This window comes from Haemorhous mexicanus, chromosome 3 (assembly GCF_027477595.1).
Source record: "Haemorhous mexicanus isolate bHaeMex1 chromosome 3, bHaeMex1.pri, whole genome shotgun sequence".
NCBI lineage: Eukaryota > Metazoa > Chordata > Aves > Passeriformes > Fringillidae > Haemorhous > Haemorhous mexicanus.
Genome location: NC_082343.1, coordinates 79,486,846 through 79,511,297, shown reverse-complemented (window position 1 = coordinate 79,511,297; position 24,452 = coordinate 79,486,846). Strand labels below are relative to the sequence as shown.

The 24,452-nt window shown below is 39.3% G+C and overlaps 2 pseudogenes; one reads left to right on the top strand and one right to left on the bottom strand.

Moving 5' to 3' along the window:
* Positions 1-3,477: 3,477 nt before the first annotated feature.
* LOC132325720 (PWWP domain-containing DNA repair factor 3A-like) lies at positions 3,478-8,329 on the bottom strand (annotated as a pseudogene).
* A 3,055-nt stretch (positions 8,330-11,384) lies between these two features.
* LOC132325719 (uncharacterized) lies at positions 11,385-18,147 on the top strand (annotated as a pseudogene).
* Positions 18,148-24,452: the final 6,305 nt, after the last annotated feature.

Below are 24,452 nucleotides of genomic sequence, written 5' to 3'. Positions count from 1 at the left end.
CTAACTTGTCCTGGTATATTAAATTCTGACCTGAGTTGTTGGAAAAAAGTGTACAGTGAGCGTACATACAGCAGCAAGAATATCTGGAATTTTTTCTCCTCTTCATTGGCACAAAGAAGCTGCTGGAAAACTTACAGATGCACAAATGTGAAAAACCATAGACTGTGGAAAATTCAGTTAGCTGCTATTTGTTGCTAGCTGAATTGCTGCTAGTATAGTCCAGGGTAAGGAAGCAAAAAGGACCTTTGCATAATATCCACAGATGTTTCATTCAGCTGCGTGGTGAGATGTTCAGGTGAGATGTTCAGGTCCCACACACACACACACACACATGGAGGGTCCCGCTTTCTCTCCCCAGGGCCTGGGGGCTGACCCTGGTCTCTGGACAGTACAAAGATAAGGGCCAATCACGGAATAGGGAAGGACTGGCTCAGGAACACAGGAACAGGGGAAGGAGCCAAGGGGGGGATGTAACTTAGGGGATGCCCCCCAGGGCCTCCACAACTCCCTGTTTTTTATATTATAAAGAAAGCTTCTCTGAAGGATCAGCTGAAGCAAAACAAAATGATAAAAAACAATCAAAAGCACCCATAAGACAGTTTTTCAAAATGAAAACAATTCTGATTTCCCAATGTCCCAACAGATTTCCTGGAGTGTCTTAGAGGTGGCAGGAGGGATGAGGGGTTTTCTTAGCATGGTTTATCAAGAAACTGAGTCAGGAGAAGTTTCTTCAGCAGGGACTGGTTCTCTGCCACCTGTAGCAGTGTTGTTGGCTGTGATTGGCTCTGTACGAGGTAGTGTAGTGGGTGGTGTGCCTGCTGAAAACTCCAAATAGAAGTCATTAGCTTTTAATAAAATAATGGTTACTTCAGGGAAACTTTCCTTTGTTTCCTTTCCAATTACCCTCCCTCTGGTATTGCAGAGGAACTCTGGGGGAATGGATTAGTGGAGGGAAGTCATGGAAAGGGGTAAAAGGAGGTAGGAATTTGTTGGAACATAAAAAAGGGGTAATAGGACAATGGAAAGGAAAAGGGGAAAGTGGGAGAGGGGAAGAGATGCCACAAGAATTGGAGAAGGTATTGAAAGAAGTGGGATTTATGGGACTGGAAGGTTCTTTCATTATCGACATGGGCTTTTCAATGCAGGATAGCTCAGTGGTGTTCTGTGCTTTTGCTTTTAGGCTATTGCTGGGGCTTGATGGTTGTTGGTTTTGGGTTCTATTTCCTTGATAGGTGAATGGAGAACTTCTACGACGTGGGTAATATTTTGCAGGTTTGCAGTTTGGTGCATATTTACTAGCTTGCACTGGAATCCACCAGGTCCTGTCACATCGGCTGCTTGGGGGCATTTTCCTCCTTGTATTATATTAAATCCCACAATTTCTCTATCTCCTAGCCTGTGGAGGTATTTCCTGGGGTTATTCTTTTTGATGGTAGTCTGATGAACAAACACATTATTCCGGGTTATGAAACCATATCTGGTTTTTACGTTGAACCATTGCTCTGTCCCCAAAACATTCATGGCAAGGACTTTTTTACCTTTGCCAGTGGGTTTGTGTTTGTGTTGCTGGACGTGCTGTTGGTGTTGAGGTTGGGGACGTGTTGTTGGTGTTGAGGCTGGTGTGCTGCCGTGCGTGGTTTGTCCTGCTCCCGGTGCTGGTGGCCGTGCTGAGACCTGGCTTTTTCTTGGGGGTCTCTCTCAGCTGATGCCCACAGGTGCTGCCGGTGCGGGGCTTCCGGACCAGCAGTGTGGGCCCTGTGGGCGAGCAGGGGTCTGTGGTTTTGCTGCCAGGACTGGGGTTCTGAGCCATCTCCCACAATGGTCTTGCCCGCCCGCCCTCGGCCCCAGTGCTGCCGGTTGCTGTGACCAGGGCTGGGCAGTGAGTATCGGCTGGCTCGCCCTGGCCATGTGGGATGGCCACAGGTTTTTCGTGGGGGCAGCTGTTCAGTGCAAGGGGAGATGACTCTCGCCACCCGTACTGCGTCTCATGGTGCTATAGTAAACCGAGGTAGACATGTGCATTCTTTTTTTTACTGCTCTTTACAGCACTGCAAGTGCACGTGGGGTTTCTTTCCCCTTCGTTGTAAGAAACTGGTGCAGCTTTATATTGCCAGTCAGGAGCTGTTCCTCTGACCTGCCCTCTCTCACTCCTGGGACTGTGGAAGCTGTGGGAGGAGGTGTGGGGACCAGAAGGGGAGACGCCGTGGCTCCTGCCATGTGGTCTGCGCCATCTTGAGCACGTGAGTGGGACCATCCAGCCATGGCCATGCTGTGACAGCAAACCTGGGCAGCAGGAGTACAGACGGGGCAACCTGGAGGAGGGGTTTTCAGCTGGGGTTCACTATTTTTTAACAGTTCCTCGAGATTCCGAATGCACGTCATTGTCATACTAAATAAAGGATAGAATTCTTTATGAAGTTGTTTCTCAGGTCTTAATTTTTCCCAAACTACTTCCAGAAAGTCATCGGTTATGACTATGTTCTGTGAAATATAAGGAAAATGCTTAAATAACCAGTGTACAAAGCACTTAAACTCCCCCTCTGAAAAACTAAAATCTTATTGAAGAAAGGACTTCTTAAGGTGGAGGTAAATTTCTTGTTTTGTGAGGGTGCCTGTTGTTTCTATCTTAACACAGTCTCTTCCCAACACCCGAGAGTAAAAGGAGGAAGGAACTAAAATTTCAAACTCACCACATTGAGTAAGACAACAAAATTCTCAGGGTGGTCTAGTGCAGATGTTTTCTAGGAGAAGAGGTCTCAGTTCGACGCACCATTTGTTGCTAGCTGAATTGCTGCTAGCATAGTCCAGGGTTAGGAAGCAAAAAGGGCCTTTGAAAAATATCCACAGATGTTTTCTTCAGCCACGCAGTGAGATTTTTTTTCTTCTTTGTGAGTTCATTTCCCAGCAATTAATAATGTGAGACTGAGACAGACAGGATCTTACAGCTTTATCTGAAGGGAATGGTTTTGTTTAAGCAAACCTGGATTCCATCTCCATGGAATTTTACTTGTCATAACAAAACAAGAACCCAAATCTTTGTGATCCAGGTGGCAGCTCTGGGCACCAATCTGATTTCCCACTTTTGGAGATCCATGAGGCAGGAAGGGGGAAACTCTAGGAGGGTTCCCTGCCAGGAACACCCTGGTTTTATCAGGTAACACTGTCCACAAAGCAGGAAAAGATCCTGTCCCAAGTCTGGTGTTTCGCTAAAAGAACTCACGTGGAAGTTTGCGGAGCAGCAGAAGCTCTGCACAGCACTGAGGGTCTCTGGAAGCCCCCCAGGGAGGCATGGATGGATGAGGATCTGGCAGATCCTGAACACGGCAAGGCCATGGGAAGCAGCAAGGTTTGAGAGCCAGCTGGGGCAGGGAGCAGAGGATTTGGGAATATACACACAGACTCTACAAAGAATGCCACGTTTTATGCAAATCACCACTGGTTATTTACACCTGGCCCCAGGACAGCCTCAGCCACTGCTCAGCTCTCCACAGCTCTCAGCTCCGTCTTCAGCTTTTTTCTTCCCAGAACTTGTTTCTCAAACAACTCTCACTCTCTTTTGCTCACAGGTGGTCCTTTAATGTACTTCTCTTTTCCCTTCTCATAAAAGATGTCATCCATGGCAGCAATGGCATAGATGATGGCCTCAGGTAAAAGCACATTTGAGATGAATCTGATGCCATCCCCCAGGATCTGGTGCAGGTTCTTGGTGTCCATCTTCCTGTACATCTCCTTCAGGTATCCAACCCCCAGGTCCAGCTGCTCCTCATCCTACAAATAAGTCTCCACACAGATCACGTACCAGCTGGAATTCAGGAATTTCTTCAGCCAGCGGGATTGTTTCCCAGTTTTCAAGATCCCCAGGAGTTACTCCTCAGCCCCTTTGGTCTTCACTATGAACTCCACCAGCTTCTTGTTTTCCCAGTCCCTGGCAGCTGTAGTCCTGTCATGGAGGAGTTTCCTCAGGGGTTTCTGGGGGGAGGTGTCTGAGGAAGACTGTCTAGCCTCTTTCTCCCCTGTGTTTGGGAATGCCATCCGCACCACACTGGTATCCCTCTTTCCTCACTGGGTAGCTGTTGCATTGTCTGACATTGCCGACTGCAGAGGACACTTTTCTGTGCTTGGAAGTGCAGAAGGGTTGCTAAGGGTTGTGATCTCTTTCCTTGGGGAAACACAGCTGACAATGGTGAAGGATGGGAGTAAACAATCCAGAGGATATATAATCCAAGGCTTGATTAGAAGCCCTGGAAAGCTCCCAACCTCAGGGGATACAGCTCTGGGAAGCCCCTGAAGAGGCTGGGGCAGCACTTTTTATTGGGGGGTGAAAATAAGGGAGAGATCCAGCCATCCACCAATGAGGGGATAAGGATGAGTGAAACAAGGAGTAAGTGACAAACAGAACAACATATCAGGGAACATGGTAGGAGGGACCCCTGGCCATTGACCAATCAGTCGATGCCCTTTGTGGAAGCTTCTAGAGAAAGGGGATGGGGAGCTTAGTGACAGACAAGGTGCCGGAGTGGGATATGAGGATTAACAGGGACGTTTTTAGGGGTTTGGGAGGACTGGGGATGGGATTTACATTTCAAGAAGGGGAGGCAATTTAGGGTGAAACCATAAACAGGGTAGAACAGGAACAAACCACAAACTACACAAGAGGTAGCTGATATCAGCAGCAAAATACTCCAGGAAGGACCGGGTGAAAGAATGACAGCCCACTCATATGCGATAGTCCAGGATCTGCTGGAGGCACTGCTTGATTTCCCTGGAATAGTTCTCCTTGGCTCTTTCAATGAGCTCCTGCTTCTCCTCACAGTCAAAGTGCTTCAGGGTCTTCAGAGACCCTGAGAAATCTTTTTTTTCTCATTTGTGGTACCATCTATGAAGAGCACACAGGCCCCCCAGTGCTTCCTCTTCACTGCTTTTGCCACCGCTGGCCAGTACAGTGCTGCCACCTCTTGCACCACACCAACATCCCTTCCTCAGAGAATTTGGGTTCTCGATGGGACAGAACGCTTGGGAAATTCTCTTCCTCTTCATCTGCCAGAGGTGAGAGTGGAGGGAGGCTTTCTGAGCAAACGCTCCCAGAAGACATCCCAGAGGGTTCCAGCCTTCACCTTCCTTGGAGTCGGGGGCTTTATTCCCAGCTAGGTGTGAGGGATCCTGGTTTTCCTCCTCCTGAGGCTGAAGGGAGGCACCAGAAGGCCCAGGTGAGGATCGAGGGTGGTTCCTGCATTTCCTGTCTGTGCCTGATGCCACACCTCCCCCATCCAGGTGTTTTCCCCCCTCTGCCTCTCTCTTCCCATCCAGCTGCTTTTCCAGGCTCTCATTCTCACTGCTGATGCTTTTCTCCAACTCATCTGAGGCAGTTTCACAGGAGGAATCCAGGAATGTTCCCCCAGGCTGAGTTCCTGTTTTTCTGGAATGTTCCACGGTGCCAGATTTAGAGGGGACAGAGGGAGAGCCCTCCTCAGGAGCCACCTGTGGTTGAATCCTGGGGGGAATCGTCCCTACATCTTCGTTTCCTTCCTTGCTGACTGCTTCCAGCCTCTGGCTTGCAGGAGACTCCATTCCCCATTTTGGGCTGGATTTTCCTCTGTCTGGGTGATGATTTTGGTTCTGTTTTTTTGCAGTTGTGACTGTCAGGGGCTGGTGCTGCACTTGAGTCCCTGGCACTGCACCTGGTAGGGTTTGTTCCACGCCCACTTGTTCTGGCAGAGCTTTCTCCACTTCCAGGTGCTCTGGAATGGTTTGTGCCACTTCCAGGTGCTTTTCTGCTTCCCTCTGGAGCCACAGAACCTCCTGCTGCGTGCTTTGGGATCATCCTTCAGCCCACAGTTATTCTGGGGTTTTCTTTTCCTCTGGGCAGCCTCACGTTCCAACTTTTTAGAGTGAGAGTGCAACACGAAGCTGTGGGAGGGGATGTGTGGGGCAGATTTCTCCCAGGAAAATTCAGGTTTTGGTCCTTCTACAGGTGTCATTTGACTGCTGGAGTCAGTCTGATGGAGAATATCCAGGGCATTTTTAAGGGAGCAGTGATATTGCAGCTCCTCCATGGCCTCACTCATGCTTTTCTTTTGCTCCAGGGCAGAGGCAATGGCTACAGGTATTGACCAAGGTCCTGATCCCAGTGACTACAATGCCAGATCGGGCACTGAAAGTAAATAAGAATTATTTTCCTCATTAAATGAATTACTAAATAAGTTTCTGTTACCCTCAGATGATACTGATACTTTTGATAGGATACTTTTTTTCAAAGCAGAAGGCTTTGAAAAAAAATTGTTGTATAGAGGTCCTTAAAGTTTTTAGAGCAATGCAGACCTGGTAATGAGCTGATGTGCTTTTTCATACAATATGTAACATCAGTCTTAATGATTTCTGACACTACAGTCTTTATATTGCGAGAACCTTTGTAAGAAAAAGAGTAACAACCAGCTAAACAAAAAAACAGTTCCATGTCTTTCCTCTTAAATCTGGTTCAACTGTTCCTCATTAGAAGCAGTTAAAAGACTGGTTGAAAAGCATGTAGGCAACAACATTTTTAACTAAAGTCCACATTTGTTTCGGGAAAAGTGTTTCAAGAAAGCCAGCTGGAGGAATCTGGTGATAGGTAACAGGTAAGACCAACAATCTGAAAATCATGATTATGAGGACACACAGGAAAAACAGTTAGCATTAAGAAGGGTATGCAGAAGGAAAATGCAGCAACAGTCATCAAATATGCAAACTATTGCTGCACACAAAGAAAAGAAGGCTTGAAAAATCTGTTTTCCATATCTCACTTGGGAATAAGACCAGCTAAAATAGTTTATATTAGACATGACAAAAAATTAAATATCAAGTATTAAAAAATATTATGAACCTAAATATTGGAAAAAAGTAATCTCTGGAGGGGTCTGGGTTACCCATTATTAGAGATTTTTATGAGCAGGTTTGGTGAACAATGGTAAAGAATAACAAGCGTAGAGATGGAGACAAATTGACCTTAAGAATCTGTTCCTATAGCAAAACTCTTTTAGATCATCTGTGAAACAAATACTCTGTCTCTCTCCCCCTCTTGAAATCAGTGCTCACTTAGCTTTAGGTGTATAGAGATTTTTAAAAAATCCAACACAACTAGAATGAGACATGGAGGAACTTTCTTTCAGTTGAAAGCTCATTTTTGTTATTATTTCATTGGCTTATGATGTCTAAAGAGATAGAATTCCACTGTTCATTCTGCTGGAAATATTCTGTGGAATTCAACAGGAAACCATGCTTTGATGCAGACATTTCAAGTAATTTCTGCTTTGATGTCTAGTCATAGGTAGTAAAGGCTGCATGTTTACATGTCTAACTTCAGAAGTCTTAGACTGTTGTGTAAGTCTCCAACAATCAATTTTAAGTTTCTTTCAAATTTTTTGGGCAGAAATAATCCGTTACACAGGACCAGCCATCTTGTTTCAACCAAAATGTTTAAAATATCTAAACCAGGCCAAGCCAGTTTTGCTGCAGAAATGACACATATCTCTTTGACTTTTGGGAATTCAAGGACAACCGTATCGTATTTAAGCAGTAAAATCTTAAGATACTTGAATTTTTCTACTGCTATCACTCTAAGCTGCATCCTGTATCTCTTTTAACCACCTCCCCACCTTGTCTTCACCCAGGTGAATTACTTTAATCTCAAAGTAGGTTATACGTGGTAAAATTAATAGAATGACACCAGTTGAACAAACAAAAACTATGTCTGTATGAAATCAATTCTAAGATTTCTCTCAGAGGAATGTTTTTACCATTTTCAGCTGTAACATAAACAATTTTGTAGAATGCTCACATGATCCACCCATGGGGTGATCTAGGTAGCCCCAGCTCTTAAGGCAGGACTGTGACTCTGTGGGGTGTGATGTGCACAAAACCAGCGAGGGGATCTGCTCCAAACACACCTGAGAGAAGACCTGTCAAACCGTTGAGTCCACGCTGCCAAATCCACCACTAAACCATATCCCTACGCACTACATCTGTATGTTTTTAAGTACTTCCAGACATGATAACTCTACCACTTCCCTGGGTGATGCATTCCTGGTGTTTGACAACCCTTTCAGTAAAGAATTTTTTTTAAAATACCCAACTTAAACCTCCAGTGGTGCAATTTAAGGGCATTTCCCCTTGTCCTGTCACTTGTTACTTGGGAGGAAAGACCAACTGCCACCTCTCTAATACTTTTCAGACAGTTACAGAGAGCGATAAGGTTTCCCCTGAGCCTCAGTTTCTCCAGGCTAAACAATCCCAATCCCAGTTCTCTTGGCTGCTCCTCAGAAGATTTGTGTTCCAGACTCTGTGCCAGCTTCATTGCCTCTCTCCCGACATGCTTCAGTGCCTCAATGTCCCTTTTTTTAACCACGTGACAAAAGGAAGGCCACTATCAGCCAGGTTGTCCCGAGAATTAACCAGGAGAAGAGAAATTCTGTTGAATACAGTGAAATAAATAGAAATACAGAGGGATCCAGTCTGAAAAGGGGTACAGAAGCACCATGGAGAGTTGCCAGGTGAGGCAGCAGCCTATGGCTGGAAAGAGGACACCTGCAGGGGTGCACACCAGGGCAGGGAGCATTTGCCACTGCCTGGTGACTGTGAGGAGCTACCTGGGGTGTGGGGCGTGTGGGGGAAGGGGGAGGAGGTGCTTCTGGAGGTGATTTCTGGGGGCTGGGAGACATATAACTGTTCATTAATTCTCTCTAAGGGTCTGGTAGCATGATTTATCTGTTATATTACCAATATTGATCCTGAGTCTAAAGTTCACTGTGGATTAATTACATGTCATTAACAAATTAATAAAATATTTCCTTTCCAATTCTGGACTAAGCCATGAGAACTCACTTGTTTTTCCTTGGTGTGTACTTTTCCTAGGGAAGGATGCTTAGCAACCAGCTAGAATGAGCAGTGAATTATTTGTACACTGGAAATATTAAAGGAAAACCCTATTTATCAGGAGTGGTGAGAACTTTAAAATGTTGAGAATTGTATATTGGAGTAACTAGAAGTCTCACAAAGTAGCCTGAGAGACCTGGGAATATCGAAGGAAAATTTGGAATTACTTCCACATTTCTCTCATCTGTATTTGCAGTACTATTAGACTTTATTTTTTTATTAATATATCATTAATACCCAACATTTATATCAGCACACACTACTAATAGAAATATAGCTACGCTTTTGTCTTGTATGTATGCTGGTGAGCTTTCTTTTGTATTTCTGGCATCTTTTCATTTTCAGTTTTTAAGATAATTTCTCTCAGGGGATGACTTTAATTTGATCCTGTTATTCATATTGCTCATCCAAACTTAGAAGTCTGGGATGAGGGAAATGGAAGGGGAAGCACGCAAGATTTTTTTTTTCTTTCTGAAATGAATACCAGATATGTTCAAAGATTTGACTTGTAGTTGAAGAATAAACATACTTTACTGCACTCCAAAGGAAAAAAATACAATGCTTAAATTGTTATAATGGTAATTACTTTCATTAAAAAACCCCAAACTCAAATAAAAACCTCCCAAACAAACAAACAACCTCAAAAAGCCTCAATGAAATTAAAACAGGCCGAACAACAGATGTTTTTCCAAACTCTGTTTTCCACAGAAAAACAAGTAAATGGTTAAAGGTAGGATTAAGACCCTTCCACATTACAGTTTTTAGCTGTGGTAGCATAACATCTATGTAGATTTTATCTATGCGTGTCTAATCTGCACACACACACACACACACACACACACACACACACACACATATATATATATATATATATATACATACACACACCCAAAGGTACACACACCCTGGAAATGAAGGCAGGGTGAAAAGACAGCAAAGTTCAGAGGAAGTATGTTTAACAAATAAATGAATAAATTAATTCTCAATATTTGTGGAAACAAAAATGGAAAATTGCTGTGCGACCCTTCCCTTGAGTCATATTTTCCTAGCCCACCTGGAAGTGTTGATTAAGGAGTGTTGCAGACCATGTAAATGAAATCTTTAGAAAAATCATAATGAAGTCATATTCCAGAAACTTGTTTTATACTAATGCATTCTTTACTCAAATTGGCATCATAAGGTGTCTAAATAATTAGTCTATCTAGCATTGCAGGAAAAAATATTAAAACACAAAAAAGCAATTCCCTGACCCCTGCCTAGTTAAGTAGGCTCTCTAGTTTTGCCACTGCCTTGTGTTCTATACTCATGAATCAGGACCTTGAGTTACAAGAGGAGCTTAAAGATCTTACTTACCTTATATTTTTCTGTATAACAATCTCCATTAATAATAGTAAAGCAGACTTAAGGAGGTTTGATTTGCCTCCTATCTTTCAAAGATATAACCTTAACATTTCTATACTGAGTATAGTAATTTAATTATTTAATGTTAAGTAACAAACTTCAGTGCTGGAGCATTCTCTCAGGCTTTCCTTTCCAAAATACAACTTAAGAATAATACTAGGGTGAAAACTGAAGTTCTTGGAGCAATTTTGGAGCTTGACTAAAAGAGGGAATATGATTTTTTGGAAGGGTATGTGAGACATGCTTTTTGTGTTCCAAAAACACACAAACACAACTCAGAAGAAAAGGACTATCTGACTCTGTCTCTGATCCTAGGCCTGTGTCAGCACAGCTTACTAGGCTATCACCAGGATTTTATCAATTTTAAAACATTCCTTTGAAAGCACTCAATTTTTGATCATCATCAACAAAATTATATTTATTGCAATGTTTGCTACATGTAAAATATATTTATGCCTGCATCTGTATGAACCACATACTAAAGGGGTGGTAGATGTCCCATTGCTGGAAACACTGAAGGTCAGGTTGGATGGGGCTCTGGGCAACCTGAGACAGTTGAAGATACCCCTGATTCTTGCAGAGGGGTTAGACTAGATAATCTTTAAAGGTCCTTCTCAACCCAAAATGTTTTGTTCTTCGATGGTTCTATGAGTCTAAACCATTTTTACTGCTGTATTAAAGGGTCTGCTATTACTCTGTTAGCTCAATAAGCTTTATGTATATATATTCTCTGAAACAGCCTTTCCTATGCTGCACTGCTATTACAACTCAGTAATAGCTGACTTTCAATACTTTCATGTGTTTACTTTCAAAGCTTTTCATGGTTGGCAAATGACAAATCCTATAGCACTTGTTCCAAGTTTACCAAGAAGTCCTAGCAGCTTGTCTGTGTGCCAATGCAGAGGAAAATGATAGTCTCCACTTTGGGAGAGCATTATCACATATTTGCATGTGTGATAATGCTCTAACACCCTTCCCATTTCAGCAGTTACAGTAAAACTTCATGGACTTCACCTGCTGTTGACAGTCAGCTGAACATGAGCCAGCAGTGTGCCCAGGTGGCCAAGAAGGCCAATGGCATCCTGGATAGTATCAGGAATAGTGTGGCTAGCAGGAGCAGGGAGGTCATTCTTCCCCTGTACTCAGCACTGGTGAGGGCACACCTTGAGTATTGCGTCCAGTTCTGGGCCCCTCAGTTTAAGAGGAACGTTGAGATGCTTGACCGTGTCCAAAGGAGAGCAACGAGGCTGGTGAAGGGTTTGGAACACAAGCCGTATTAAGAACGACTGTGGGATCTGGGGGTGTTCAGCCTGGAGAAAAGGAGACTCAGAGGTGTCCTTATCACTCTCTTCAACTTCCTGAAGGGTGGTTGTGGTGAGCTGGGGGTTGGTCTCTTTCTCCAGGCAACAACAGACAGAACAAGAGGACACAGTCTCAAGCTGCGCCAAGGGAGATACAGGCTAGAATAAAGGAGGAAGTTTTTCACAGAAAGAGTGGTCAAATACTGGAATCATCTGCCCAGGGAGGTGGTGGAGTCACCATCGATGTGTTTAAAAAAAGACTGGATGTGGCACTTGGTGCCGTGTTCTAGTTGAGGTGTTGGAGCATGGGTTGGACTCGATGATATTAGAGGTCTCTTCCAACCTAGAAATTCTGTGATTCTGTAGTATAGTGGCTACAAATATGTGTAAAGGCAATTTTGTTTTTTTTCAGAACAAATGACCATCAGGAAAAAGAGAAAGCAAGTGTTTAGAAAAATTCACACTATGCTTCAGAAAACATATTTTCACCTTGTGCTAAGAGCAAACACAAGATGAAAAGATGTCCAAAATAGGTGGGTTACAAGTCCTTGTCCAAAGGTGAGCTCCAGAATCTCTTGCAAAAATCTCAAAAAACAGTCCATGAAACCACCCTCTAGATCTTTTAATTATCCCTTACTGATATAGTTTATTTCCCCCAAGTTTTATCTTAGAGGACATATTTTAGCTATTGAGTGGCTCTGAGATATTTAAAAGAAACATACTAATCTTACTGGGTAATACTATATATAAATAGTATAACATAAAAAAATATATAAATTGAGCCTATAATCACCCAGCACCCATTGGAAGTACATTCTTTGTATAATAATGTGCTCTTCAAATCAACATTTTCTTCTGTTTTTTTCTGAACACATGAAATGACAGCTTTCATGAAGATCCAACTACAAGCAGACAGCGACTATTCAAACATATATAGAGCAAAGTTTTCCTGGATAGGTTAATAAACATAATTAAAAAAACTAAAGCCAATTTAGTAGCATGAGTTTCAAGAAATAGTTTTAATGGTAAGTAACAAAACTTATGTTTCATTATCGATATTTTGATTGTTTATTTTAACAGTTCTCTTTTCTCAGTATTAGTGTGTTCATTTTAGTGGTTTTTTGAAGAAGGGGATGTTTATATTTTCCTCTAAAATATGATGGTTTAAAAGACTTATTCGTGGAATTCCTCACTTCATTGGCAGATTTCCCTGTTCCAATAAATACTTGAGACAACTCAGAGCAAACTTTACATTAAAGGTGACCTTATCAACATATCCCTGCTTTCACTTATTTAGTTATAATCAAAACCTGTTCTGACACATGAAAGATGTTCTCATTATGCAAAAAATGTCTGGACTGGCATAATAATTTGAAAGACATCCAACAACTTCACCCTATTGCTAATACTGAAATATCTCTTCAAACTACCTTGCTGCTAGATTCTGTGTATTTGAGGTTCAGTGCAAATACCCACAAGGGGTTTTAGTCTTGCTCATTTTACCAATTTCATCATCCTGTTGATTTTCTCCCAAAATTGCCCTAAACTAGGACAATCTGTAGCACATCACTTATCAGATAGCTGCAGTATAAATAATTTTCTTCTAAAGAAGAATAAGTAGATTCACAAAAGTAAATATGAAGGGACCTACACTTCTTCAGAATATAAGGTATTTTTAAAATTCAAACTCTTCATTTAACAGCTTAAGGTAAATTTCCATTCATGATGATCCATAGCCATTTTCTTGGTAGATCAGTTGAAGTTTTGTGAGGGAGACCTTGCTTATTTTCAAATGAGAAGTTATTTAGCTCAGCGTTTCTAATTTAAAGACATTCAGACATCTTCAAGGGCATGATTATAATACATTATTCTCCCCTTTCTAAATGAACAGTCTTTTCCAGAAGGCATGTCAATAGATCCTTATGATATCTTTGGTTATGCTTCACTTCTCTAAATGATACCTGAATAACTGTGGGGAAAATATTCAAAGATATTTGGATATCTAATTCCTTCTAATTATCAAGTGTAAATGTGTACTGCCAGTATTTCAGTGAGATAAAATTTGTGTTGTCTGAATTACAAGGCCAAGACTTTGCGGGATTCAAAGCATTTTGAAATCAAATAATCAAAATTTGAGCCTAGAATGTATTTCTTGTTGCATATTATCTCCGTTATAGTGTTTAATATTTTAACATATAATTCAACAGAAAGGAAGGGGAAAAAAACTCTCAGAGTTCACAATGACAATAACTGGCAGCCAGAATTTACATATTGAAAAGTGATGCTCTGTAAATATGATACACGTCCAAAACTATGTAAAGATTTGTCATACTGACAATGATTTGGAAACATATCTATCCACAACTAAAAGGTTTTTGGAGTGACATGGAACTGTTGTGTTTATCAGACACCTGGCTCCATGCAGTTATTGCTCAGAGAGTCACTTAAAATAAGCTCCCAGCAGAGTATTTTTATGGTAATAGAGCACACTTAGAACAAAAAAACATGCAAAAAAAAAAATTCAACCCCCAAAATCCTGTCCTTTTCCTTACAGGAAATAAATGTTTAATCTGTTTTTTTATACCAGGGTTAAACTTCATCATCGTGGGTAATAACTGGAGGATTCATTTAGTATGAGTCAAAAACCTAAAGCTACTCAAAATTATTTTCTAGCAGCAAGTTTTACCATTTAGTCTGAGATTTTACTGCATCAGTGAAAACTCCTGATAGGCTGGCCAGAAAACAATTTTTAAATGTTCTAAAAATTAGCAGGGAAGGAAGTTTATTTTAATATTTCATTTCAATATGTTATGAAAAGATTTTGAAATAAAAATTAATAAAGATGAAAGCAGAAATTGGGTTGTTGAGAAACTTAGTGGCTTATGTGAGTTATCCATCATTTTTTCTGAGCTTTTACAGCTAACATTTTGAGTATTTTCTCTTGAAATTGAAATATTTCCTAAAACCACATTTTTAACCCCACCCAAAAAAAAAAAAATTTGCAAATTTTGAAAGGAGAATAGAAAGAGCTTGTTGTTGTGTTTTTTTTGGTTTTTTTTTCCCTCTTTTTTAATATGTACAATTGCATTAAGAGACTGAAATACGCTGACTGAGGTAAAAAGTGTTGAGCACTAAATTATTTTAAAATTGCCAGGCCAGGTCATTTGAAGCAGTCAGTTTCCCTGGAAGTGTTAAAGACTGGAATGTACAATATAATTATAGGTATGTACCACATGTAGCAGGAGGCAACTTCTGGCAAGTTATGCATAAGGATTTCCTGGTACTTCTCAGGCTAAAGTGTATCTTGTTATGACTAATGTTTAATTTGGATAGTCATGGGTATTTTTTAAATAATTTTTGAGACCTTCTCCTATCTCTTATATACTGCTATCAAAAACTATCATCCTAGAACATGTTGTCACCAATAGCAACTTATAACTAATTTTTTAAGGAATTACAGGAATTTGTGATGTGAAATGGAACCACAGATCTTACCACAAGACCCATATATCTATCATTCTAAAGCTTGATTAACACTTTGCTCAAAAGCTAAGAAAAAGTTTATGGTCTATGAAGGCAGGAGGGCTAACTCAGAAAACAAAGCAGTCCAGTTTTTTTTTTTTGACATTTAGAAACATTCCACACATCAGCCCTGTCAGCCTTCATCTGTTTTACTTCTTGGATGATACCTCTGTTTGTAATGTTTTCTTTTAAAAAAATGCTTTAAAGGCCCTATAGGAAAAGAAAATAATTTCAAAAATACAAAGAATTTGTAGACAACATATGCTAAATTATTTCAACCAGAAATCTGATCAGGCATTGTTTATTTATTTGGTTGGAAACATTGATGGAGCAAAAGTAACAGGGGAACAAAAAAAAAAAGTGAAAATATATCAAACCTGACAATTTTCAGCAATGATAGAACTTCTCTTGACGAGAGTTTTTCAGCCCCCCTATCTGCTATGGGACATACAGATGAACATCAGTCCTTGTCTTCTCCAGAAACCCAACCACTAGGCTATGCTCTTGCTCTTCAAATACATAGATAGTCATTAAATGCTAGAGAGTGAGTTTGACAACAACCTACCTAGTAACCAAGGCTCTCAGCTATTATTCAAATGATCCAGGCTCAATGTGCAGTTCCAATGAGTATTTATGTTATTGCACCATGTTGAGCAATTCCTGCAGGACAGACTACTATAATGAGAAAACCCTCCATAGCCTCATTAACAAAGCAAATAACTTTGCTGCATAGACCAACATGTCCATTTTATGGACATCCACTAAGAAAAAAACATACAGTCTGCAACAGATCTTGATATCTTTTATGTGAAATCAAGTTCTGGCTGAGATGTATTGAAAAGAAAAGGACCTATTTTATGTTCATATCTTACTTTTAAAGGCTGGTATTTCTTAACACGTAGCTTGATCTTAAAATGTGCTAGACATTCTGAGTCAATTCAGCAAATCTCTTAATAGATGTGCAGTTTGAGATAGATCTCTCATAAATTTCCATGAAAAAAAATACTGACTTTTCTACTTTTCGGACTTTTACTCATTGACAAGTTAGAAGGGGTGTGACACTATAGCCTTGAAGGCTCTCTGAAACTTTCTCTGAAAGTAAAATATCTTCACCTCAACCTTAGAAGATTTTTTTAAAAAAACTATTTTTTTTTTCTTTTCTTTTTTCAAAGTTTGGGCCGATTTTTCTTTATGGAAATCTTCTATGTATGATAAATCTAATTCTGAAAGAAAATTGCACACCAAATATATGAGTTATGATTCAGAGGAAAATTGCATCATTTTTCCAATTCATTGGCTTGGGCAAAGTAACTCACCTCTTTGTAGGAAGGAACCCACAAACAGTACTTTAACATTAGTAAGAGATCTAAGCAATTAACCATATAAACCATAAGACGCACTGTTTAGTTCAAGCCAAAATTTAGGGAAGCAGCTTATCAAAAGATAAAACCTCTTTCAACACTTGAGTATATTTGTTTAAATACTATGCTGAATAAAGGCACTGCATATCTTGGTAACTGAATGCAGTTTTTTTCTCTTTGGGATGTATGTTACTTTTTATGAGGGATACTACTGAAGGCCATCAGAAGTAGTCTTTGATAATCTGGTAAAACTAATAGGTTTTTCAGTCATATTTTTGTTAAACAGAGAAAAATAAAAAAACCTCACAAACCCCTACCTCTTTAAGAAATGACAGCTGTAAAAATAAATTGTTTATGTAATAAAGATGTTCTGTGGGGTTTCTATTCTACACACACAGTTTTCTTTAGGATTGTTGGTAAGGGTAATAGGGTGTTCTTCATAGAATCATAAAATAGTTTTAGTTGAAAAAGAACTTTAAGGTCGTTGAGTCCAACCATTAACCCAGCACTTCAACGAAACCATGTCCCTGAATACCACATCTCCATGTTGTTTAAATACCCCGTTGTTTAAATCCCTCCAGGGATTGTGACTCAACCACTTTCCTGGGCAGCCTGTTCCATTGCTTGATAGCCCTTTAGGTGAAGAAATTTTTCTTAATATCCAATGTGAACCTCCTCTGGTGCAAACTGAGGCCATTCCCTCCTCTTGTTATTTGCTACATGGAAGAAGGTAATCAGACTATGCATGCTTGAGAGGAAAAATGTCAGTAGTTAAAGCCAGCAGACAGCTAAAGAAGCAGTTTTGACCTTGTCAGCAGCCAAAAGTTAGTTCAGAACCACAGGAATATCACACCTGAAAACTGCAGTTAGGAAAATTCCTTGGGTTTGTTTTTTTTTCCTACTGTGTTGAGGTTAATAAACTATCTCACAAAATGAATCAAGAGTTAGAGCTCGCATACTCCATACTCCAGTATTATAAATATTGCTATTTATTTATCAAGCCATAATATGACATACATATGATAATCTTGTTTTCAGTAGCTTAGGACTTTGTTAGAAGTTTAGCTGATTGCAATGATCAAGGACTAGACCCAGGGTCAGGATTGCAAGGAAGGTACAAATCAGTTTCTAAGTTCAGCAGTAGTCTGCAGCCATCTAAATGGTATCCAGAGCTATATCAGGCGCCTTTGGGTAACCAGTGAAGATTACCAGATGAGCCATCAGATGTATAATAGAACAATGACTTTCTGGATTGGCAAAGTCTCTTGGGCTCAATACCTTGACAAGTCCAGGGCATCCAAGAATGACCCAGCTATAAAACTACCATAAAAAAGGGAGATCTAGTCAATAAAGTCAATGCCAAAGAGAGAGCAATGCAGTTCATCCTAGGGTTCATCATGGGCCCAGATCAATTATCTGTAGATACTTTGATGTATCTGAATGTCCCTACAAAATTCTCATAGCTCTTCAAGAAGTCTTCAACTGAATTCCTCTTGGCATTAGCTAAATCCCAGACAGACTTACTAGGCAAAAAGCCTGACATGGGAGGCAATGAAAAGAAACGGGGTGAATCATTGGGTGATGTGAGAAATGGGGATACCAGCAAGAAAGTTGGAGCTGAGCAGGATAGACAGAGAGTGAAAAAAAACAGATGAGATGGGTGAAAGGTAGAGAGACCAAAGGGATGAAGTGTTTGTGACTAAAGAACTGTAGCTTAAGGGAAAAGTTTGGAAAGGTATTAAATTTGAAATAAAAGAAGGTAATGGCTGATCCAGAGAGATGAGGCTGGTGGTAAAATGAGGAAATAAAAGTTCTAGCAGGGAGATTGAAAGTATGGAACACATATCAGTAACCTCAGAAGATGGAGTGTGAAATGCCAGCTCAAAGTGAAATCCTTAGTATCTTTTTTTATATTTTATAATTTTTCACCAAAGATCTCTGAAATATGTTTGGCAAATTTTTTAGTGCATTGTTGGTATCTATGTAGGGGATTACCTGCTGCCATCCCATACTCCATGGAGTGTCAGAGGTCTGTGACATCCATCCAAAGCTTCCAGTCAAGCTGTCAGATGTTATTGCATGACAAGCTTTCTGCTTTTCGAGTTTGCCTTTTTTATTAATGGAAATTTTGCATAAAACTGCCCTCCTCTCCCATCTTCTCAAATCACTATGAAGCTCCAAAACTAAGTCAGAATATCTGCATCTTGATTTTTCATTTTCTGTATGCAAGTATAAGCAATTAATCTGAGCTGAACTTCTCATAGGTGGTTTCTTGTTTTCTAGTCCTCATCATATGGATGAATAAAAGCCATACGATATTTTGAAATACTCCACATATTCTGGAAGACAAATCTCAAACACCTTATCTGATTTAGTATATTATTTGACACATTGCTTCTTCCCTTCTTCTCTTTGTCTCAGTTCATGAAGAGTAAAAGTGCCCTCCTTGCTAGAGAGTATTGTGAAAATTCATCCATGCTTTAAGCACCTTTGTCTTTGATCTATGAAGGAGTTTAATGCTTTGTTAAAACTCAGGAGATGCTGCTGGTACCCAAGAGCATGCACTGGAGACGGTTCTTGCCACATCACTTGCAGTGTCATCTGGTGAGTGTATCATCTGCAAGGCTTGGGTGAATCAAGCATAGAGCAGCTCCAGCAGGGCTTGTGTGGCCCCCACATACCTGTCGTGGTTACGCTTATCTGTGTCACCCTGCAGAGCTGGCTGGCAAAACATGGGTGGGGGGAAGTGGGAGAAAAGCTGTAACATCACCTTGCTCATGTCAGAGTGGTGGTAATGCTACCTCAGGGGCTGAAAGGCAGGAGCCATCCAGATGGGTCTGACAACTGCTGTGTCCAGGACCAGGCAGGTCTGAAATCACTCAAGTCTGTGTTAGGATGGATATTTTAATAAAAGACTGCCACAGGAGAAGAAATGAGCAATTCTGCCTTAGGAAGAGGTTTTGTAGCAAACATGCAGTGAGTAAAATTTGAGCCTGTATATTCAGCATGAAGGGGGAAAAAAAAATTGAGCACTTTTCATTAATTGAGCAATATCCCCATATCCATCTGTTCCTTAATAAAGATGGTTCCTATACAAAAATAGTGTGTGATCCTGTAATTAAAAACTGCACTGCATGCATAATGGTTGACAAGAAGCAAAGATTTGTATACACAACACATGCTCTCATTCTCACGCACATGCACATATATATGTACATTTTTCTGTTATGATCTTTCCCCTGTTCATAAATTTAATCCAGGATTTTGGACTGTGGGTGAGACTTCTCTGATCAGATAGATTTATCTCTATCTGTCACATAGAATCTAAATGTAAACTTGCTGCTTATACAATTCCTAATTTGTGGAGAGAGATGGAGGCTTTTGATGCAATCCACAATCTGATCTAGATAGAGATTTTAGGGAAAGCACCCTACAACTACTAAATTCCATGGCTTTGACTATAAAACAGTCTGAATGACTTCTCCAAGCATAAGCAATGTAGACTTCTAAGATTAGATAACATGAATCTCATGCTAAATGTTTATTTCATGCTACAAATTCTTACCAATAAAAACATGTAAAACATTGTAAAATAGATGACAGGTAATATTATAGCAAGAAAGAAATACACACTATAATAAATCTGTCTAGGCTAAGCATCTAAAATTTTTACCTAATCCAGTGAATAAATACTTAGAGTTAAGTAAATAAAGAGAAAATGTATAATTAGACCTTGAAATATATATTATGCTTTCATAAGCTATAATATTCAAAAAAGAAAAACCCACAGTGAAGTGAAAGCAACGATTGAAATAATTAGTCACTGGTTAGTAGGATGTTGAAAAACAACACACAGAGAAAAAGTACATTTCCAACATGCAATTATCTAGTTAGTCAGAACAATTCATTACTTTCTCCCAAATCAATATCACAAATGCTCAATATTTTCTTCTATATACTGAAATTAGATATCAGTCAGATGTAAGTACCAAGCAGAAATGATTTGTAGCTCTAAAAATTATGCCTGCTAAAAATCTGATTGTGAAATTGATTGTAAGCATAGATTTTGACATTTTACCAATTATATTACATTACTGCATGTGCCAGTAAGAGTTCTTGGCATATGGTGTAATATAGGCAAACTATATATGAAGTGACAACGTGAGCAAGTTATGTCTGACTTCTACAAATGTAGCTATAATTTTTAATTCCAGACATGATGATGGAAGGAAAAAAATCAAAGCATTTTCCATTTTAATTTAAATTGTTGATGATGACATAATGCATGACTTGGCTACTTTTAATATCCTTGCCAGTGTTCAGAAATGTATGTCGCATGCATGAAGATTAATAGGCCTTACTCTGTTTATTACTTTTCTCAGAAAGAGTGCAGAAAGATTTTGGGGAAGGTGATGGACACTCTGGCCCAATCCAAAATGATTTTTTTTCCTTCTCTTTTCTCTGATTTTAAGATGAAATGTAGTAATAAAACAAAGAAGCTTATATAGCATTTGGCAGAAACAATAGTAGCTGGAGTGCCAATCTACTGGAAAATTAGCCATGATCTTGGTGTTCTGTGTGGTCCCTTTAAGGTTTCACATGGAAAATGAAGCTTTTAGTACATTGTTGTGCTCATTTTAACTATGTAGCAGAGTGTCTGAGGTATTATTATGATAGACAAATACACTTCTAACACTAAAGGTGTTCCATATTTAAACTTCTGTAGTCATCTGTACGTTGATTACATAATGTTTAAACCTGGCATGGAGGTTTAATCAGACAAGTGTTGTCCTCTGAAAACTAGAGGCATAAATTATTGTCTCAGTGTCTATGAATGCAACCCAGTAAGATTTAAAGAGGTTGATGCATATGGTGAAAGAAAGTGAACTAGTGGAACATTTTAGTTCCTATTTATTTTTGGCATATATTAAGTCACTACACATTTTAAGTTCTCATGTTTGTTAGCTAGTTATTTGCATGTCATTTTATGTGACAGTCAATATAAAATTTCCATCCAACATACTTAATGAACAAATACATGCTTAATATACTGTAGTTATGACCGGGAGGAGCTGTGTCCCATCTGGAATGACACAGCTTCACAGGGAAATTGGTCATTGAGAGGATGATGTTGAAGCACTAGATGCGTCCTGTGCTGGAAAAGCTGTCATTGATGTCAGAGTGTTGTGTGAGGTCCATTGGCCTGGATTACAGCACTGACTTAAGGGCTGTACACTGGTGCTGATTTCAATGGGATCCATGCAGCACCGTCGTAGTTACCGATGTCACAGGCGCCTTGGGACCGATGACATTACTGTGACTGCCTGATTACATCTCTTGGTTTCTGTTTTCTAAATATAGGGCCAATTTTGCTTGTATCTAAGGAACTCACACATAACAACTGAGTTGTTTCAGATGTGTCTCGCTTCGGTCTTCTAACGGTACTGTAGTGTACTTTCAAAACAGACTATCACTCAACATACCACACAAAATTTTTTGAATTATCTCAACAGAAACCCTCTGAAGTCTATCTTTCTTAAATTTGCTGCTATCCAGCTCCTGCATAATTTAGTTGAGCAACACCAAGAAAATGTTTCAATTTTAGAGTCTCAATTTCCTTCCACCTCCTCTTCCCTCTCAACCAACACATCCCTATATAACAATTGGTTCAACTGGCTTACCAATTAGTTCAAATTCTAAAGGGCATTTTTTGTAGACTGGAGGGATTTTTCTCCACTGCTCAGATGAATCCCTTTTACTGATTCTCTCTTCCATCTTCTCAATAAAACACCTCAATTCAGCTAATATAGGTGAAGCTATCTTAATGGGGTGGTGGTGGAAAATGAGGACACAAACTCACAGTATTTGTATTATTGTATTATATTGTGTTATTTTCATGCAGTGGTTCAGGTGTTTGATGACTCACTGTGCTGTAGAGGTAAGTCCAAAAAGATAGGAAAAAGATGAAAAATACAACTATATTTTAAATACTTCTAAGAATATTTGTGATTCATTTTCTCCACCCTTTCACCAAGCATGCCAATTTACTTACTTTTTTTTTTTTCTTTTGAGCAAAAGTAATGAAAATCAACAGTATCAGCAAAATTTGAAACATGCTTGGCAACAACAAAGCCTATGACTGTTCTGAGACACGAGGAACAGATTTCACAACCATTTTCACTTTCATTTATCAATCTTGAAAGGCAAAGTTTCCATCATAGCTTTTGTGCTATTTTTAAAATCAATCTGTATTGATTGTGGACATACATATAGTCTTTTAGAAAGAACTGAGGTCCACAATAAGGAAAAAAAATGAAATGAAAGGATTCTTGTGTTAGACATATGCATGCATTTAGACTGGATAGAAAAAAGGTATCAAAAAATTTTGTATGACACATGGTTGGGTTGACAACCAAGAGAGCTGAATGCATAAGAAGCAAGACTAAAACTAAATTGTTACGTGAACTATACTTGTCAGTCTTCAACCCACTTATAACTTGCAGTCACCATTCTTCCAAAATAAGTATTCTAATGAATGTACTTGATTGATAAATAATTGTGGTTTCTAGAATAAAACAGAAATTTGAAATCAATCTATTTGATTTGTTTCTTATTTCTACTTGTACACCCCATCTCACTCGATAGTTTTAAACTGGAATCGGACTAAATCAGAGAAGAATGACATCCACAGAATTAGGGAGAAGGTACAAAGCTGTGAAAAGAGGAAGGTGAAGTAGTTAGAAAGAGGTTAAAAACTGTCAATACTGACTAAAAGCAATAATGTAAAAGACAAAGCAAACCATAGAGCACTTAAGACTGTAAATTCTGTAAGAGACAATTTAGAGCTTCTCTTACTAATTCGTCAGACAGGAGTTATGCTTGTTTCCCATTATTTTTCATTGTATAACTTTTCTATCTGAAAGCATGTATTAAATATTTTTAGTTTCCTGTGCTAATAATTCTACTGGAATACAACATTATTTTCATAGCAACACACATGTTTATAAATTATTGAATTCTTACATAATTGAAAATAAAATAAAGGCAGGTAAACAGTGCTTCAAAGCATGTGTTGAATAATTTGATAAATGTACTAAATAAATTGTATTTTAGCAAAGAATATTATGCTGTAAGGGTAGTACTCCCCAATTCAGTCTCACCATCAAGACTCCCAAATGAGGCACTTGGCACCCACCCTTCCCCTTCCAGCTCCAAGAGTGGAGTTGGGTATTGGAGACACAAAGGTGACACTTGTGGATTGATAAAAACAATGTACTGTAAAAAGAAATGAGATAAGAAAATTAAGAGTAGCAACAACAATATTAATAACAGCTAGTATAAGACAAAGAAAAAATTTATATGGAAAGTAAAACAATACCAGACTGTAATTTTTTTTCTTTATTTAATAATGTACTAAAAAATGTATAGTCCAGGGTCTTATCTAGATTTTTGTGAAGAGATTTGTTCCTCTGTCTCTCTCTTTTCTTTTTTTTTTTTACTTCTTTTTATAACTGGGCTTCTACAGAAGCAATCAAAAACAAGGACTTCTGCAGAGAAGCAAAACAGAAGAATGGCATCACAGGGGACACTGCAACCAGATGTTTCCAAGGGAAAACAATTCTATTTGACAAAAATTTGACTAAAATTACATGTTCCTTATTCCTGCTGCTCTGAAAACTCAGAAAGGAACTGTATAGGTATTGTATAGACAAAATAAGTAATCTGGGACTGTTGAAATGCTTCCCATGTTGTTAATAGGCTTTCCTGCATTCCTTGTTCTCTGTCTCTGCAGCCCCATTACACACTAACAGTAACACTGGGCCATTTTACATTCTTTTTCCCAGCCTTCTTTACATCTCTTTCCACACCTCTTGCCATTTAGCTAATCCTTTCTCCACAAAAAATAGTCAAAACTACATGAATCATATAACTTTCATAGTTTTGTCTTGTTTATTTATTT